The sequence below is a fragment of the Bos javanicus genome, chromosome 17, assembly GCF_032452875.1.
Source record: "Bos javanicus breed banteng chromosome 17, ARS-OSU_banteng_1.0, whole genome shotgun sequence".
NCBI lineage: Eukaryota > Metazoa > Chordata > Mammalia > Artiodactyla > Bovidae > Bos > Bos javanicus.
Window position 1 is genome coordinate 29,603,208 of NC_083884.1, and position 15,281 is coordinate 29,618,488.

Sequence of the window (15,281 nt, forward strand, 5' to 3'; positions counted from 1 at the left end):
TTTTTCTAAGGTTCCATGACACTCAGTATTATCACTATATTATTGCTTCTCTCACTGTTTTGTCATTTTTTTTTACCCCTCACTAGACTATCTGTGATTCAATGACTTTGTCAATTATTCTCTCCATTATGTTTCTAGTACTGGGCCTAACAGCTGGTAGGCAGTTAATAAATGTTTTTAATGCAATGGATGAATGATCAATATATTTGTGTAATTAAATAGCCTCCAAAGCACCATTTAAAAAAACAGATAATGTTCATTCTTATTTTCTAATGCTGAAAGTATTAAATATTATGTTTCAGAGAAGACAAAATTAAAATTGAAATCACCAAAAAGCTATTACTCAAAGATAATGACCACTAAAATTTTGATGTATATTTTTACTGCCTTTTGTATATTTGTGTGTGGGTATCTTAATAGACATACATAGTTTAGACAAATGAGGTCATACTGTATTTCTATTTTCTGACAATATTTTACTTAGTTTATCCATATAGTTGGAGGTTTATGTTATTTCTGTGTTTTTACTAATAGAAAGAGTACTTTAGTGAATATCCTTATATCCTTATAGTTCTATAATCCATGATTAGGAAGATGAAGTTTTATTGACAGTATAATATTTACCATATACATGAAATTTGAATGATTCCTGATTCTTTAATGTTGTACATTTATGTTTTTCTAAATCCATACTTCTACAAATAAGGCTGTAAATATTTCTATGCATAAATTTTTGTTTACCTACTTTACCATTCTTGGGATAGATTTTGAAGTAAATTACTAGGTCAAAAGTTTTAAGGTTTCAGATTCATTGTGCCAAATTGCTTTCAATGAAACAGGTTGTAATTTAGATTCACCATTGTCAATGATTGGGGACTTGCTGCTGCTGCTGCTAAGTCGCTTCAGCTGTGTCCAACTCTGTGCGACCTCATAGAAGGCAGCCCACCAGGCTCCCCCGTCCCTGGCATTCTCCAGGCAAGAACACTGGAGTGGGTTGCCATCTCCTTCTCCAATGCATGAAAGTGAAAAGTGAAAGTGAAGTCGCTCAGTAGTGCCGACTCTTAGCGACTCCATGGACTGTAGCCTACCAGGCTTCTCTGTCCACGGGATTTTCCAGGCAAGAGTACTGGAACGGGTTGCCATTTCCTTCTCCAAGGGACTTGCTGAGTATTTGCCAATTATTCAGCATAGAGCTAGACTCTGTGGAGGGCGAGCAGTATGTTCTCAAAGAGACATGTATGGAAAACTCCATAGGCTTCCCCGGTGGCTCAGCAGTAAAAGAATCCTCCTGAAATGCAGGAGACATGGGTTCAATCCCCGAGTCAGGAAGATCCTCTGGAGGAGGAAATGGCAACCCACTCCAGTATTCTTGCCAGGAAAATCCCATGGACAGAGGAGCCTGGTGGGCTTCAGTCCATAGGGTTGCAAAGAGTTGGACACAACTGAGCATGCACACATAATACCAACAGAAGCAATAAAGGTAATCTGACCACATATAAAAATGCCACAATAACTTGTAGGTAATCTAAACAATGCTGAAATAGGTTAAGCAGGTTTCATAAATGAAGTAGAATAATTAAGAACAAAAGAAGTAGGAAGAAAGAAATGGAGATTGTGGGGAAGATGCCGGGAGAATCTGCACAGGGAGCAGGAAAGAGGAAAAGAAACAATTATTGAATGTTTTCTGTGCATGTGCCAGGCACTGCACTAAGCATTTCACACCTAATATCACATTTTCTTCTCACAACAACCTGAGAAGTAGGAATTATTATTTTCATCCAGATCCAGATCTAAATGATGTGAAAAACTGACATTCAGGGGGATTAACTAATTTGCCAAAGATCATAAAGCTTCTGAGAGGTGGCACCAGGAACTGCTTGAACCCAAGCAGTCTGCCTCCAGAGTTCACGCTTTTAAGTATATGACTCAACTAACTCATTACAAACTCAGAATCAAGTACCCAGTCAGAAATTGTACTGTGATTTAGTATCAGGGACGTGAGTCAGTTGGCGCTCACTAGATTGAGAAAGAAAATGAGGGCAGAAAGGATTCCACATGCTAAGACTTATTTCAGACAGTAGAGATGTAAAAAGTTACTTATTAAAATATGTGGCACAGACTTAAATGTAAAATTATAAAACTTTGAGAAAAAAATATAGGAAAAAATTTGGGGATCTATGGCTAGACAAAGAGTTCTTACACTTGACACCAATAGCAGAATCCATATAAGGAAAAACTGGTAGATATGGGTCTCTCAAAATTAAATGTTTTCTTTCCAAAAGTCCCTGTTAAGAGAATGAAATATCAAGCTATAGGCTGAGGAAAATATTTGCAAACCACATATTCAACAAAGAATTAGTATCTAGAATATATGGAGAACACTTAAAACTCAACAATTTGAAAAAAATCAAACAATTCAATTAGGAAATGGGCTAAAACCATGAACACATTGCCCAAAGAGGATATACAGATGGCAAATAAGCATTTGAAAAGATGCTCAATATAATTAGCCATCAGGAAAATAATGCAGATTTAAACCACAAAGAGGTATCACTACACTACTATCAAAAGGACTAAAATTAAAAAAAAAAAAATAGTGGCAACACCAAATGCTGGCAAGGATGTGGAGAAACTAAATTGCTCATACATTGCTTGTGGGAATGTAAAGTGGTCCAGCCACTCCTGAAAACTGTTTGGCAGTTTCTTTTAAGACTAAACATGCAACTACCACAAGGCCCAGCAATTGCACTCTTGGGCATTTAGCCTAGAGAAATGAAAACTTATGTTCACATGAAAGCCTGTACACAAATGTTCCTAGCAGCTTTACTCATAGTAGCCAAGAACTGGAAACAACCCAGATGTCTTTCAATGAGTGAATAGTAAACAAATAGCAGTACATCCATACCATGAAATATTACTCAGCAGTTAAAAAAAGAAAAAACTATTGATACATACACGAAGCTTCAAGAATTTATACTGAGTTTAAAAAGCCAATACAAAAGAGTTATTCACTGTATGATTCAATTCACATATCATTCTTGAAATGACAACATATAAGAATAGAGAACAGATTAGTGATTACCAAGTGATAATGAGGAGGTCAGGGAAGGAGGGAAGCCTATGTGACCATAAAAGGGCAACATGAGGGATCCTTCTGGTGATGAAAACCTTATAGAACTTGACTGTATCAATGCCAATCATATTTTACATGAATGTCTCCTATAAAATGTTACTATTGTGGGATACTGGGTAAAGGGTACATAGGATGTCCCAGCAGTATTTCTTATAACTGTACATGAATCTACAATTATCTCAAAATGGAAAGTTTAATTTAAAAAAAAGTAGGCAATCGGAAAAGAATTTAAACACTAACATATTCCTAGAAAGTAGCCTAAAAGGTAGAGAAATCTCCCAATGTCATTCAACAGAGCCACAGGAATGAAAAATTCACGTGGCCTAAGGTGATGCAGATGTATAAGTCCCTATGATTTCTGCTCTCCTGCAGGAAGGCTCACCTTTTCAGTACCAGTACAAACAAAAGGCTAAGCAGGCTTGCAAGGGTAGCAAGAGAAAAGAAGTATTGAAAATATTGTAAAAAGGAAAAAAGGAGTGGCTCTTCCTAGAGCCCTTTATAAATATTCTCTGTCACCTGGCTTTCTGTTTTCCATCTAAATGGCCAAGAAGAATTAATGACTATGCCCTTTCTATGGTAGAGACTCACCAGGACCCTGAGGGCAGGGGAAGAATTTGAGTCTTGCCTCACATCAGCCAGATCTTACCTAATCTCTCACACATATTTCTCCACTCCAGCCCCAAGGCTTCACCCTCGAAGCCCTTCCCACCCTACCAGAGGCCTGTTCCCCTAGCAGCTCCACTGCCCAGAATAGAGCATCCATGTAGACATCTCATATATCACTGACTGACTTCTAATCATGGGTCGAGCCCACTAGGTCACTCTGTAACATTCATCTTAGTTTTAAAAACATGAGAGGGACATTGTTGGCAAAAATCCAGGAGTAATGAATTCTATGTTCTAGAAACAGAGAAACTGAACTATTTCAATTTGAAAGTAAGAGCTGGCAGGAAACCAACAGAAGCAAAGTCCTCTGGGGAGGAAACGGGGGGAGGGAGCAAGCTGGTGAGTTAACTTGTAGGCCTGTAAGGTGGGCAGATTTCCTTAAAAAGCAAACAAAGCAGTTTTAGACTTGAGAGACTTAATTGGCATCCAAGGCCAAGAATATGAATAATGTTACATAAAAACCTTGCTCAAGTGAGAATTCTGCAATCGAAGCATTCTGACTCTAATAGGTAAAGTTTAAGGGAGAGGAATATAGAAAAAGATGTTTATTTTTCCAGTCATATAACATATGGGCTTCCCTGTTGGCTCAGTGATAAAGAATCCGCCTGCAATGCAAGAGATGCGGGTTCGATCCCTCAGTTGGGAAGATCCCCTGGAGAAGGAAATGGCAACCTACTCTAGTATTCTTCCCTGAAAAAATTCCATAGACATAGGGGCCTGGCAGGCTAAAGTCCCTGGGGCTGCAAAGAGTCAGACACGACTGAGCAACTAAACAACAACAATTATAACATACACCATTCATGGTATAAAGATTTAAATCTCATCTTTTTTCTTCATCATCATGGCAAGAAAAGTTTGATGCTTTTCAGAATTTCAAGGTCTAAGAAAATAGTTAGGCTTGTTTTGTAGGTTACAGACAGTGCCAGGATACTAGGATGCATTTGTTCTTCCCTCCATTAAATGAGAAACTTCATGTATGGACAAGGGAAAGTTAGAGAATCAATAATAGCTCAGGGACCTCCCTAGTGGTCCAGTGGCTACCAGTCCATGCTCCCAGTGCAGGGGACCTGGTTTCGATCCCTGGTCAGGAAACTAGGTCCCTTAAGCCACAATTAAGAAGTTCACATGCCTCAGCCAAAAAAGATCCCATGTGCAGAGACTGAATATTCCTCGTGGCACAGCTAACACTGGCACAGCCATATATATATATATATATATATATATATAATGGCTTAACAGCAATTCCAGATCACTTTAGTAATGACAGACAGAAATAGAATTCATAGAAAATTAAAAATCTATTTTTTTATGGCTCTTTTCAGTTTATTGCATGAAGGAGTTACACTAGTCCAAGTTAAAAGCAGACCCCAAATGGTTACATTATACAAGCTGTGAGGTTTTTAAACTTGTGACAAAGGACAGAAGGGAAATTGTACTCATTACAAGGAAATCCTCACTTAAGCTTCAGTGAGCCAAAAGCACTTAAAACCCATGAACCTTCAGCTGGTCGTCCTTAGGCAGTCCAGTCTCTACCAGGAACTGGCATATGTTCTTGTGCTGGTCACCCTGTAGCTGAATTACTTCTCCATATTCTGGATGCTCAATTCCAGTACTATTGCAGGCAAATTTCTTCTTAAATGCCTTCACTAGTTTTTTTTTTTTTTTTATCGCAATCATCAGCGATCCCTTGGATAGTAGTAAGGGTCTTCCTGCCATTTCTCTGTTGAATTCTTATATGGATATAATCCTCAGTGCCAGCAGGATGCAGATCATCACCCTTACTTGCATCAACAAAGGGGTCGAACGAGTGGAGGTTCTGGATAGCAGACATATGATACGATTCCTTTTCCTCGGTGGAAAGGGCCAGCAGAAGGCAGAGGCGGGAGAAGGTGGGCAGGTGGGGGGCAGAGCGCGGGGAAGCCAGGGGGCTCAACGGGGAGGCTGCTGAGTCCCTGGTGATGGCTCAGTGACTGGGCAAATCTATTTGTTTTAACCCTTTCCCTTTCTTATACCCTCCTCTGTCCACCTAAAATATTAGCAGTGAAATGAAAGAAAAGCACACAGGCAGAAAAACAACAACGCAAGAGCCTGGGGAAACTATATCTATGTTATATTCTTTCAAATTATAACAGCCGTTATAAGTATCATTGGATAGACAGAGATTTATGTAAAAATGCCCATTTCTGGGTTATTAATTTTATTATAGCAAAGAAGGGAAACAATGTAATGTCCAAAAATAGGAAAATATTTAAGCATTTTATGGTATGTTGATAGGGTGGAATGTTTTGCAGCCATTAAAAGAAGTCATAATTTCAGATAGCAAAAATTAAAGAGTGAATACCTACCAATCGTGGGAATAAGGAGGAAAGGGGACTCTCATACAATGCCAGTAGAAAAGTGAATTGTTACAGCCTTTTAGGAAAGTAACCTGGCAACATGTATTAAAATTAAAAAATACACTGTCCAGACAAAGACCCTGATGTAGGTAAAGAGTATTTGAAAACACAAAAGCAAAAGCAGGTAAGGACTATGCCACGGAATCCTCTTATACAAACATGGGATGCTTTTCATGGAAGTAATCCCAACTGAAAAAGCCTACTTCCAACTCCCTGACCACTCATCAAGTCTCTGGGGTCTACCCTGTGGGATCCTCAAGCCTTGCATTTCCCTTTAATCCCAGACCTCCGGGTAATACCATCTCTCACTTGGCAACCACTCAGCCATGTGCAGGGACCACCCATATTGTACAGTCACCTAGATGCTTCGCTTGCTTTGCTCGCTTCCTCCCACCCACAACATATTAACTGCCAAGTCTGGTTAACTTCAAGTTATTTTCTTGGGCTCCAAAATCACTCCAAACAGTGACTGCAGCCATAAAATTTAAAGATGCTTGCTCCTTGGAAGAAAAACTGTGACAAACCTAGATGGCGTATTAAAAAGCAGAGACATTACTTTGCTGACAAAGGTCCGTATAGTCAAAGCTATGATTTTTCCAGTAGTCAAGTATGGATGTAAGAGTTGGACCATAAAGAAGGCTGAGCGCCGAAGAACTGATGATTTTTAGCTGTGGTGCTACAGAGGGCTCTTGAGAGTCCTTTGGACAGCAAGGAGATCCAACTAGTCAATCCTAAAGGAAATTAGTCCTGAATATTCATTGGAAGGACTGATGGTGAAGCTCCAATCCTTTGGCCACCTGATGCAAAGAGCCGACTCATTGGAAAAGACCCTGATGTTGGTAGATTGAGGGCAAGAAGAAAAGGGGGCAACAGAGGATGAGATGGTTGGATGACATCATCATTTCAATGGACATGAGTTTGAGCAAGCTCCAGGAGATTGTGAAGGACAGGGAAGCCTGGTGTGCTGCAGTCCGTGGAGTTACAGAGCTGGACATGACTGAGCAACTGAACAACAACTGGTTAACTTTGAATTTGCAATATGTCTCCCACTTGTTCCTTCCTCCTCTTCCCATACCATCTATCCTGACTCAAGATGGTATTTCCTATCACTTGAATTATCCAATAGTAAAACTGGTGTTCCTTCCTCCTTAGCCCTCCCGGCCCCAGTTTATTTAGCACACTGTGACCAGAGCAATCCTCCATGAAACTCTGACCATGATACTCTCCTGCATACAGCACTCTGTGCCTCCTCTGTGGGTAGAGGGCAAACCTCAGCATCCTCAGCAGAGCACTCCACCTCCTCAAGCACCTGGCTCGAAACAGGACCTGAACTTGTAGCCCCAGTGCCTTTGCGTGTTGAATGGTATACTTAGTTGAATAGTATCCCCTCAAATTCATGTCCACCTGGACCCTCAGAGTGTGGCCTTTGTGGATGTAATTAGTTTAGATGAGATCTTGCTGGATAGTTGGGGCTCTAAATAAAACGACTGGCGTCCTAATGTGAAGGACACATGAAGACACAGAGAGACATACAGAAGGAAGACAGCCACGTGAAGATGGAGGCAGAAATGAGAGTGATGCAGCTACGAGCCAGGGAATGCCAAGGCTTGCCAGCAACCACCAGAAGCTAGAAAGAGTCAAGGAAGTAATCTTTTCTAGACTCTTCAGTAGGAGCATGTCGCTGCGGACACCTTGGTTGCGGACTTGTACCTCCCAGAACTGTGAGAGAACACACTGTTGTTTTAAGCCACCAGGTTTTGATAATTCATTACAGCAGCAATAGGAAACTAACACAATTCATTAGGAGAATTGCCAAAAAAAAAAAAAAGACAATGACAACAAAATCCAAAAACTCAATTTAGCTGAAGGGAAAAGAAATTTATCAGAAAGGTATTACTATATCTCAAGGATCCCAAGAACAGAAATGCAGTTGAACCACAGGAATGTCCAAAATCTGAGACACAACGGTCACCAGGATTCTCGGTCTGTGATGTTTTTCCCCTCTGTATGCCCTCCATTTCTTTTTCTTACTCTTCCTTTCTCTTTTCCTCTTTTCTTTCTCTTCTCAAGGTCATAGTCATCGAGAGCTCCAAAACTTAACTTCTGTTAACCAAGAGAAAGTGACTACCTTTTTGCTTAGTTTCAGTTCAAAATTCCCAAGGAAGAACTGAGTGGCCTGTTGAGTAAGAATTCCACCAACATTCACCAACTAATATTATATGGTCAGAAGATGATTCTTACAGAAACCATGTGATCACATGGTACCAAGAAGATGATTTTTATAGAAATACAACTAGGAGGGGGAAGGAAAAAGGAACCATTTGTGTCCTTTGATATTCATGCTTCTTTTTTCCTGGAAGTCATTTTTTATTCTTTATCTCTGCTTGCTGAAACTGCACACACCTTTCAAACTCTGGCTTAAATGTCACCTTTTCCACAAAATGTGTTAATCTCAGCCACTAGACCACGAACTCTCAAAGCAGGATAGGAGTGGGGAGGAGCACCCTGCACTGCTGAAGGGCAGAGGAGGGCGGAAGCGGGGTGGTGGGGAGGGCAAGAGGAGGCCTCCGGGAGAATTTGGGATTGAGAGGTTGTGGTGATTCCTTAGTCAGCAGGAGTGGACGCTAAAACTGGTGGGAAGGCCAGCAGGGCCAGGCACTGGACAGGTGCCACTCTGAAGAGCAGGCCATCCTCTGTCAGACAGCAGCCATTACTCTGGCACTTGGCACTTCCAAGGCTCTTCTCAGGCATCCAGATGCCGTCTCAGGCAAAGAGCATGAACTGGGAGTTGAACTTTGATGGAAGACACAAAAATACAGCTAATGGAAAATTTAAAAGTGCTCCTGTCCACAACCTAGCTGGGTAGGAGGTTCAGGCATAAGATCAGTTACAGTAAATTTAAAATTTCAATATTACAACCAAAAGCTAAATGTGAGTCTGTGCTATAACCCATACTAATCAATGTTTGGCTATATTTTTGTTTTATAAGTCATATTATGACAATGTGGTGAACTTGCAGCTTTTATGTCTAGGACTTGCTGATGTGCTTTTTTTTTTTTTTTAACTGTACTCATTGCTTAATACAGCCACAATTAGTCCTGCAGGTCAGTTAGAAGTCCCTTGGACAATCAAAGAGCAAGTTAATAAAGACCAGTATGCCATGTGCTCAGCTTTTTTGGAGAAAGAAAGAATCATGCTGTGACTTGGAATTAAGGCTAGTGTGGCACTTATTACATGCATGAGCTCAAGGAGGTGGGAGGGGGAACAGACAGTACCGGCAGAGGTCTGGCTCCTTGCCCCCCTCCGCACCCTCGGGCCCAGGCAGAGAAGAGTTCTTAACTGTGGACCAGCTCGGTCATCAGGCCAGAGCACGAGTCAGGCCCATGCTTCTCCAGGCAGGGTTGATCCATCAGTCAAAATCTCTCTTCCCCTGCTTCCCCACCTGCCATCCAAGTGAATCTATTTACTCAAGGTGAACTTTAATGCATTCAAAGAAAAGTATTCAAAAGTTACTTTGGTTTTGAAAAATTAATGCTTGCCTTTACAAAATCAAAATCCAAGGAGATATTTATGTTAGCTTATACTGGTGGCTCAGAGGGTAAAGCGTCTGCCTGCAATGCAGCAGACTGGGGTTCGATCCCTGGGTTGGGAAGATCCCCTGGAGAAGGAAATGGCAACCCACCCCAGTATTCTTACCTGGAGAATCCCATGGACAGAGGAGCCTGGCAGGCTACAGTCCACGGGGTCACAAAGAGTCGGACGCGACTGAGCGACTTCACACACACACACATATATAGATTTATAAACTTTTATAGATATAGTTAAATTTAAACAATCCCTTCTAAAGGGACTTTTGATTAATAGTTGGTCACATTACATGGTTGGTCATTAATTAATCTATTTAAAAATTTGTAACTTTATAAATATTAATATATATAAATATATATATTAAGTTCTTCTGTTGAATGACCAAAAAATTCAACTGAAACCAAAAAACACTTTCCAAGTACTTAAGTAATTTACATATATCTAATAAATTAATCTTATAAATATGTTAATTTTAAGTTCTTTTAAATGTCTACTGTTGCATTTACATTTGAAACATTTCCACTTAAAATCACAAATGCAAATCAATTACTTAGTTACACCTTTTAAATAAGCATTACACATATAACGTGTTATTATTCTATTAGATCTTCTAAACATTATAAAAACTTAAAATACTAAATATACAGAATCCTTTACACAAAAATACTAATACCATGTGTTTCATTTTTAGTACATTTCTATATTTAATTGTAAGCTTTCCCAATGTTTTAAAAAATGCTTATTGCTTAAAAAAATGTTTATCTTCTCAAATTCTTTTGATGACATTCTAAAGCTGGTTGAATTGCATATAAGGTCTGGAGCCATAAATATCTAAGGGAATTTTTCTCATATAGCACCACAAAGAAGAGTCCCTTTATACTCTTAATATATCATAAACTACAAAACCTGAAAAGGGACTTGACACCCTCCAATGATGCTATCCCTCCTGTTAGTCACTCCCCTGTGTAGATACTTCTACTCTGAATGAGCCTGACCTGTAATCAATAGGATACTCTGGAAACAATGGAGAATGACTTCTGAAGCTAGGTCATAAAAGACATCGCTTCCTCTACCTTGCACACTGCTGGATTGTTTACTGTGGAGGAAGCCAGCTACTCATGCAGCCCAGGGAGAGGTCTATGTGGTGAGGAACTGAGTCCTCCTACCAACTCCTAGAATTAAATTGCCATGTTTATGAATCTGGGAAACAGCTACTCTAGCCCCATTGAAGCCTTCAAATAACTGTAGTCCTGCCGAACATATTGACTGCGACGTTAGGAGATATCCAGACTCGAAACTGAGCAGTCTCACCCTACCGTGTGGTCCTGGTGTGGAACCTGGTCTCAGCCTCAGCCATGCTGGACCAAGGAATCCTCAAAGTGAGAGCTTTGAACCGTTATAAAAATATGTAAGCAAGATTCCAATGTCCTGCACACTGAAGAAATGTACTTACTGAGGACTGGGTAGAAGGTAATGGGGGTAAAATACCACTTGCTACTCATAAATCTAAGTCAGAAGAACATACCAAGGAAGAAAAGCCAGATCCTGAGAAGGCAGAGGAAAACATAAAGACAAACTTTCAAGTGAAGGAAAGTGCTAGTCGCTCTGTGGTATCCAACTACAGCCTGCCAGGCTCCTCTGTCCACAGGATTTTCCAGATAAGAATACTGGAGTGGGTAGCCATTTCCTTCTCCAGGGGATCTTTCCAATCCAAGGACTGAACCCGCATCTCCTGAACTGCAGGCAGATCCCTTATGGTCTGAGCCACCAAAGAAGTGCATATCAAGTGAGGTAAGTAACACCCTCTTCTAACAACACAAGAGAAGACTCTACACATGGACATCACCAGATGGTCAAAACATAAATCAGATTGATTATATTCTTCACAGCCAAAGATGGAGAAGCTCTATACAGTCAGCAAAAACAAGACCAGCAGCTGACTGTGGCTCAGATCATGAACTCCTTATTGCCAAACTCAGACTTAAATTGAAGAAAGTAGGGAAAACTACTAGACCATTCGGGTATGATCTAAATCAAATCCCCAACAATTATACAGTGAAAGTAACAAATAGATTCAAGGGATTAGATCTAATAGACAGAGTGCCTGAAGAATTACGGACAGAGGTTCGTAACACTGTAGAGGAGGCGGTGATCAAGGCCATCCCCAAGAAAATGAAATGCAGAAAGGCAAAATGGTTGTCTGAGGAGGCCTTACAAATAGCTGAGAAAAGAAGAGAAGCTAAAGACAAAGGAGAAAAGGGAAGATATACCCATTTAAATGCAGAGTTCCAAAGAATAGCAAGGAGAGAGATAAGAAAGCCTTACTCAGTGATCAATGCCGAGAAATAGAGGAAAACAATAGAATGGGAAAGACTAGAGATCTCTTCAAGAAAATTAGAGATACAAGGAATATTTCGTGCAAAAATGGGCACAATAAAGGACAGAAATGGTATGGACCTAACAGAAGCAGAAGAGATAAAGAAGAGGTGGCAAAAATACACAGAAGAACTATATAAAAATGATCTTCATGACCCAGATAACCACGATGGTGTGATCACTCACCTAGAGCCAGACATCCTGGAATGCGAAGTCAAGTGGGCCTTGGGAAGCATCACTATGAACAAAGCTATGGAGGTGATAGAATTCCAGTTGAGTTATTTCAAATCTTAAAAGATGATGCTGTGAAGTGCTGCACTCAATATGCCAGCAAATTTGGAAAACTTAGCAGTGGCCACAGGACTGGAAAAGGTCACTTTTCATTCCAATCCCAAAGAAGGGCAATGCTAAAGAATGTTCAAACTACCACACAATTGCACTCATCTCACACACTAGCAATGTAATGTTCAAAATTCTCCAAGCCAGACTTCCACAGTATGTGAACCATGAACTTCCATATGCTCAAGCTGGATTTAGAAAAGGCAGAGAAACCAGAGACCAACTAGCCAACATCTGCTGGATCATCGAAAAAGCAAGAGAATTCCAGAGAAACATCAACTTCTGCTTCATTGATTACACCAAAGCCTTTGACTCTGTAGCTCACAACAAAGTGGAAAATTCTTCAAGAGATGGGAATGCCAGACTAGCTTACCTGCCTCATGAGAAATCTGAATGCAGGTCAAGAAGCAAAAGTTAGAACTGGACATGGAACAACAGACTGGTTCCGAATTGGGAAAGGATTACATCAAGGCTATATACTGTCACCCTGCTTATTTAACTTATATGCAGAGCATATCGTGCGAAATGCCAGACTGGATGAAGCAGAAGCTGGAATCAAGATTGCCAGGAGAAATATCAATAACTTCAAATACGCAGATGATACCACCTTTATGGCAGAAAGTGAAGAGGAACTGAAGAACCTTTTGATGAAAGTGAAAGAGGAGAGTGAAAAGGCTGGCTTAAGACTCAACATTCAAAAAACTAAGATCATGGCATCTGGTCCCATCACTTCATAGCAAATAGATGGGAGAAACAATGGAAACAGTGACAGACTTTATCTTTGGGGCTCCGAAATCACTGCAGATGGTGACTGCAACCATGAAATTAAAAGACGCTTGCTCCTTGCAAGAAAAGCTATGACCAACCTAGACAGCATATTAAAAAGCAGAGACATTACTTTGCCAACAAAGGTCCATCTAGTCAAAGCTATGGTTTTTCCAGTAGTCACATATGAATGTGAGAGTTGGACTATAAAGAAAGCTGAGCACTGAAGAATTGATGCTTTTTGAACTGTGGTGTTAGAGAAGACTCTTTAGAGTCTCTTAGACTGCAAGGAGATCCAACCAGTCCATCCTAAAGGAAATCAGTCCTGAATATTCATTGGAAGGACTGATGTTGAAGATGAACCTCCAATACTTTGGCCACCTGATGCAAAGAACTGACTCATTGGAAAAGACCCTGATGCTGGGAAAGACTGAAGGCAGGAACAGAAGGGGATGAGAGAGGATGAGATGGTTTGATGGTATCATTGACTTAATGGACATGAGTTTGAGCAAGCTCCAGGAGTTGGTGATGGATAGGGAAGCCTGGCGTGCTGCAGTCCATGGGGTCGCAAAGAGTTGGACACAACTGAGGGTCTGAACTAAAGTCATCTATAATAAAAATGTAAAGTGTGATTGAATCAAACACTGATGCCTGCCAAGGAATGGGAGATGAAAATGTTGAGATAACAGGGGATGATGGATCAGGCAAATGATAAAAATGTGGTTGCCATTGAGGCCCTAAATGATGGTGAGCTACAGAAAGCCATTGACTTGTTTACAGATGCCGTTATGCTGAATCTTCTCTGTATGCCAAGAGAGCCAGAGTCTTCATCAAATTACAGAAGTCAAATGCTACCATCTGAAACTTTGACAGAGAAACTGAAATAAATCCTGATTCAGCTCAGCCTTACAAGTGGGCAGGAAAAGCACATGTACCTCTGGGCCACTGGGTAGAAGCAGTCCATGGTCCTGCCCTTGACCGTAAACTAGATTACAATGTTAGTGTAATGCTGAAAGAAGTTCAACCAAGGGCCCAGAAAACTGCTGAACAACAGAGAAAGTCTGAGTGAAACCATGAAGACCAAAGGCTCAAAGAAAAAATGGAAAGGGTTAAGAAGGCTTGGGAGAAACAGAAAAGACCCCAGAAGGAGGGAGAAATTAGAAGACAAACAGGAGCTCAATATAGCTATTTTTCAGGTGGCTTTCCCGGGGCAACACCTGCTAATTTTCCTGGAAGAATGCCTGGAATGGGATGGGGTATGCCTGGAATGGCAGGAATGCTTGGGCTCAATGAAATTACTAATGATCCAGAGGTTCTTACGGACATGCAGGTTTTAGAAGTTATGACGGCCTTCTAGGATGTGATCCAGAGCTTCAATATGTTGAAATATCAGAGCAGCCCAAAAGTTGTGAGTCTCATCTGTAAATCGTCGGCCAAATTTGGAGGGCAAGCCTAAGGCCCTTCTGACAAATAAAGCCCATGCTGAAGGAAAAGCAACTGAGATCACCTAATGGATGTCACAGTAAAACAATCCAGTGTACTTCTGACCTGCTGACGAAGGAAAAGCTATGGTGCTCTGAAGATAGTCTCTCTCCCTCTGTCCCAAATGAAGCTGAAACAATTTTCAGTGGTTTGCCATTAAAACAATCATTCAGATAATACTTTCCTACTGGGAATCAAAAACTTTAAACATTTTTAAAACCTGAAAAATATTAAAACAAGAACAACTATTAAGCAGCCCTTTCCACTGAAAAACAAAACCCACTAAGCTGATCCCAAATTCTTGATCCATAAACACTGTGTAAGATAATAAACATTTATATTCTTATTAATTTAAATTTGGGGGTAATTTGTTATATAGCAGTAGATAGCTTACAAGGAATGGCCATATTAGCCCATATCCCTAAATCCAAATCATATCATTATCTAATTTTCAAGCCTGATTGGTTCTTATAAACCTCCAGTCAAGTGATTATACCACTGGCTTGGATTAAAACTATTTATTGTTTCGCTTCATC

General features: G+C 40.3%; 2 pseudogenes; one reads left to right on the top strand and one right to left on the bottom strand.

Annotated features, from left to right (window-relative positions):
• Window positions 1-5,100: 5,100 nt before the first annotated feature.
• On the bottom strand, window positions 5,101-5,693 carry LOC133228450 (eukaryotic translation initiation factor 1-like; annotated as a pseudogene).
• A 5,494-nt stretch (window positions 5,694-11,187) lies between these two features.
• LOC133228451 (hsc70-interacting protein-like) lies at window positions 11,188-14,944 on the top strand (annotated as a pseudogene).
• The last annotated feature ends 337 nt before the right edge of the window (window positions 14,945-15,281 follow it).